Here is a 5,295-nt window from a genome sequence, read left to right as displayed (position 1 = left end):
GCAAGGATTGGGTGCCCAACAGTGCTTCCCTCAATGGTGGGGGATAGGTGCCAGGAGCCACAGAGAGAATTACAGTCTCTTACCACAGTTTCTCAGTTTCTTTGTCTTGCACTTCCCTGGTCATTATACTGTCCTCTGCTGTTCCCTGGATTCCCAAACAGGTGATTCAGGCAGTTTCTGCCTGGTTACTCACTGCTAGTGGGAGAGAAGAAGGTTCTACCATTCCCTCTCTAATCCTCCATTTTACAAGCACCTCCTTGGGGCCCTTTTGTATTCAGCACTACTCAGTGGCTTGTGTTCTGCCGTGGGTTTCTGGGTACTTGGGTTCCAGTGTCTGGATATGTGTGGGGATCTGACTCACTAGTGTGAGTGTTTTTACTATCGGTGTCCCCAGTGGGAGGTGTGAGGGATCCTGGCCGCTGCCTCTGGGCACTTCCCAAGCTGTGTGCGATTGAGTGAGGTGGAGGGAAGAAGACCAGCTAGTCCGGGATGGACGATTACTACCTGATATTTTTCTCTTTCTTCAATTCAGTATTTGTGAAATCCTTCTCTGGTCTCTACCTTCCTCCAGAGTTCTAAAGCAAGTGAGATTGTCCGTTTTTTTCACTGAATCTCTGGAGAGGTTTTTCCAGGGTATGTCTTACATCACCATGTTGATGATGTCAGCAAAGGATTTTAATAGACATTTCTTCAAAGAAGATATACAAATGACCAATAAGCAAATGAAAAGATACTCAACATCATTAGCCATCAGGGAAATTAAAATCAAAACCACAATAAGATTCCACTTCACATCCACCTGGATGGCTGTTATCAAATAACCAAAAATGATACGTGCTGGCAAGGATGCAAAGAAATTGGAACCCTTATACACTGTTGGTGGCATTGTAAAATGTTGCAGCCATTGTGGAAATCAGTTTGGCAGTTCCTCAAAAGTCGAACACAGAATTCCCGTATGACCCAGCAATCCCACTTCTAGGTATATAACCAAAAGAACTGAAAGCAGGGAACTTGAACAGATATTGTACAACAATGTTTATAGCAGCATTATTCACAATAGCCAAAAGTTGGAAACAACCCAAGTGTCCATCAACAGATGAATGAATAAACAAAATGTGGTATAATACATAAAATAGATTATTCAGTCATGAAAGGGAATGAAGGTCTGAAACATGAAACATAGATGAACAACATGCTGAGTGAATGTCAGACAAAAAAATATCGTACGATCTCACTTATATGAAATACCTAGAATAAGCAAATTTCATAGAAACAGATAGGAAAGTATAGATTACCAGGCAGGGGAGGGTGGAGTGGGAGTTATTTCTTAACATATGTAGTTTCTATTTGAAGTGATGAAAAAGTTTTGGTAAGGGTGATGGCAGCACAACATTGTGAGTGCAATTAATACCACTGATTTGTACACTTAAATGGTTAAAATGGTAAATTTCATGTTATGCATACATTAACACAATAAAAAACATTTTTAAACAGGGGACTTCCTCCAGTAATGGTGGCTGGTGGCATGATGGTGTGGGGCCTGCATACTTGGGAGCGTGCTAGAGAGTAGCAGAGACTAATAACAAACATGAATAATAATAACAAAAAAGTATGCACCTCAGGTTCTGAGCCTGTAAATCCTTTCAAACCAGATTAGTGATTAATGCATTTGTTTTAGTCTACAATCTCTTAAACAATTACTGGTATAATTGGAAAGCACCTACAAATTTAAATGACAGACAAGATTAAGGAGTTTCCCTATCCCCACTTCCCTCACTCCCCTTTCCCTCCACCCAAATTCCTGCCTTGGTGCTCTGGGTGGCTACCATGCACCTGTTTGGGCAGCTGGAGGTTCTCAGATTATGAAGAGGAGTACTGAATGGAAGCCAAAAAATTCCAAACCCATAACATACAAAAGATTTGATTCCTGTTAAGAAAGGATCAGTGTAAGTAAAATGATTACTTCTCTGGGCTGGGCTGGGCTGGGCTGGGCTGGGCTTCCATAGAATCTGCCCTCTGCAAGCGGAAGAGGGCAAGAGAAGCATCATGCGGTCAGAAGCTTTGGGGTGGGGTTTTTCTCTCAGTAACTAACACATACTCACCAGCCACAGGGCAGGAGAACAATCACTATTGCAGCGTTGGCTTTTATAGGCAATTGATACAAAAGTCGGACAGTAGGTTTTTCCACTGAAAACTTTCTTATTAGAAGGTTGCCCAAATTCCCATCCAAAATCACTTAACTTCTCTTACTCACTTGAGCTCTTGGACCTCGTCCAGTGAAGAATTGTGATTTTCCCCATTTTTTTTTATTAGAGAAAGTTATAGGTTTATAGAAAAATCATGCAGAAAGTAGACTTTCCCCATAATTCCCCCTCACACAGTTTTCCCTATTATTAATATTTTGCACTAATGTGGTACCTTTGTTACAATTGATGAAAAATATTATAATTATACTATTAACTATAGTCCATAGTTTATATTAGGGTTTACCCTTTATGTTGTACAGTTCTACGGTTTTTAAATTTCTATTCTGGTAACATATCTACAACCTAAAATTTCCCATTTTAGCCACTTTCAAATATACAATTCAGTGGTGTTAATTTTATTCACAATGTTGTGCTACCATCACCAACATCCATTACCACAGCTTTTCCATCACCTCAAACAGAAGCTCTTTACCAATTAACCATTAACTCCCCATTCCCTACCCCCACCCCGGCCCCTCATAACCGCTATTCTAGTTTCTGACTCAATGCTTTTAGATACAAGATATCCAATAGTGTGGTCCACTTTTTCCACTTAACATTATTTCATACATCTTTCCCTTAAAATCCAGAAAAGGAGATTTCCCTTATTCAACTGGCCTTATTTTTTACACTTCTGATAATTTACTTCTCAGGAAGAAAGACCCAGAGGCCATCTAGCTTGTGGAAGACTGGATTCAGAATTTCTACAGCAACTCCATTGTGCCTTTGACAGTTAAAATCAGTATGGCTAGTATTAGAATGCTCTTTCACTTAAAAACAGTGCAAACATAAATGGAGAGGCGGCGCGGCGCTGCTGCCATTCGGTGCGCGTTCCCGCAACTGTCCCCTCCTGGAGCGAGCCTCAAGCTTCGCTCTTCCTCTACCGCTGCAAGCGAGCAGCGGGCTCCAGGGAGAGCCGCGGAAGCCGAGGAAGAGGCGGCGCTCCCACCCCAGCACCCGGACTCCAGCGACCCTCGCTCACCTCCGGCACCGCGTCGGAGCGGCCGCCGCCTTCCGGAGAGACCTCCCGCTGCCCCTCCTGGCTCCCCTGAGCCCCGATTCGCCCTCGCCCCCACTCCTCGGCAGTGTGGCAGCGGCGGGACCCTGCTGCAATGGCCGGAGCAGCAGCAACAGCAAGAGCCCACCTTTATGATGAAGTTCAAGCCCAGCTAGACTCGGACCTATGACCGCAAGTGGTATAAGAAGCGGCGGAGTGCCTGCGCTTCCTGAATGAGCAGGAGGACGAGGTACTGTTGGAGAGCAGCAGTCTATCCAGACCAGTGGATCATCTCAAGTGGGGGGATGGAGCCGGGGGAGGAGCCAGGCGGTGCTGCCGTAAGGGAGGTTTAAGAGGAGGCTGGAGTCAAAGGAAAATTAGGCAGACTCTTCAGCATATTTGAGCAGAACCAAGACTGAAAGCAGAGAACATATGTTTATGTTCTTACAGTCAATGAAAAATTGGAAGACTGGGAAGAGCCTGTTAATAGAGGAAGGAAGAGAGAGTGGTTCAAAGTAGAAGATGCAATCAAAGTTCTCCAGTGTCATAAACCTGTATATGCAGAGTATCTGGAAAAATAAGCTAGGTTGTTCCCCAGCCAATGGACAGCCCACAGTCCCTTCCCTTCCAGATACTAATGCCTTGTTTGTAACTGCTGCACAGACCTCTGGGTTGCCATCTAGTTTAAGATAGAAAGAATCCGGACGAACTCTACCACCATATGCCAGCTCATGGAGAGAGAGGCTTCTTTAATTGGCAAACAAACATCTGAATGACGCTTGCAAACTGTCTGAATTTGCCATACAGGGTTTTCAAACAATTTGCATGTTTTTCAGATGCTTTCAAATCTTTTTTAAGTGTAAAAATATTTTAATAAGCGCAGGCCATGAGGATTTTTTTCAGATGCCTTAACTGTGGCCCCCCTACCCCATGTTATTTTTGCTTGTCATTTTTTTCCACAGGCTTTTTTCAGTTTTTTGTTTGTTGTTTGTTTGTTTGCTTGTTTTGTCCATTTGACTCAGTCTGGTTTATTTTGTCAGGTTAACTTACTTGTGGATATATTTCCCCCTAAATTTTTTTCTCATTCCACAGCATTAATGTACTAAACAAATCCTTCTGTGGCGAAAATTAGTTAAAACGATACTTCTTGGCATTGAAGAAACTGTACACCCCTTCCAAAATTTGTTTCATAGGATCATAATTTTAAATGATAAGTTCTAGATTTGAGCTATTTCTATGTTGTGCAATAACTATTTTGACAAAGGATTTAATCTTCTGTTTTCAGGAATCGGTCAACTGGTTTGTCCTTAATTTTCATAACTGGTATTATGTCGATAGCTACCAGATACAGCTATTTCCCCTATAACTCAACAGTAGTTTGACACAAAGTATAACTACAGAGGTGGTGATTTTCAGGGAGGTATTGTTAGCAAAATGCATGTAGTAAATATGTCTTATGAAAACTATCATGGAATTTGGTTTAGCATGCTTAGTGGCCAGCTCCCTTTATCCATCTCTCTCTACACAGAATACGCTAGGAACCTATATTTCTCAAGATAAACTGCTTTTAAAACACATTTTGTTTTTAAATGTAGTGACACTGCTCAGTTAAACTTCCCTGTTTGCTAATGGCCACAGGATTGGAGTCTAACCTTAAATGCCCAGGCAGCAATAACTGTCACAGTTGAGTGAAATGGCTTTCTTGTTCAGCTGTTACAGACTTACATTGTTAGGGCACCTTACATGCCTCATCTTTTATAGATTGTCAATAATAGGTACTATTTATCATACAACTAATTTTGGGGCACTGTAACATACCCTGGACTAAGAATTACATTGTCTTATACCTGCCATTATACTCACTTAACATCAAGAATCTCATCTAAAATACATAGGTACCTTTTCTGAAACTCCTGCACTTCCCCCAAAAGGTCAGAAATGAGATGAGGATGGGATATGGGAGAAAGTGAAAGATCACTCTATATGTTTACTTAGGCCTTTTGTAAAAATTTTACCAGTGAGTGTAAATTAGAGTTAGAGCATTTTGTTCCA

The 5,295-nt window shown here is 41.9% G+C and overlaps 1 pseudogene; it reads left to right on the top strand.

Annotated features, from left to right (window-relative positions):
- The first annotated feature begins 3,395 nt into the window (after positions 1 to 3,395).
- LOC119523191 lies at positions 3,396 to 3,936 on the top strand (annotated as a pseudogene).
- The last annotated feature ends 1,359 nt before the right edge of the window (positions 3,937 to 5,295 follow it).

This window comes from Choloepus didactylus, chromosome X, assembly GCF_015220235.1.
Source record: "Choloepus didactylus isolate mChoDid1 chromosome X, mChoDid1.pri, whole genome shotgun sequence".
Classification (NCBI taxonomy): domain Eukaryota; kingdom Metazoa; phylum Chordata; class Mammalia; order Pilosa; family Megalonychidae; genus Choloepus; species Choloepus didactylus.
Note: the sequence above shows the minus strand (reverse complement) of the source record. Positions and strands in the feature narration are given on the sequence as shown.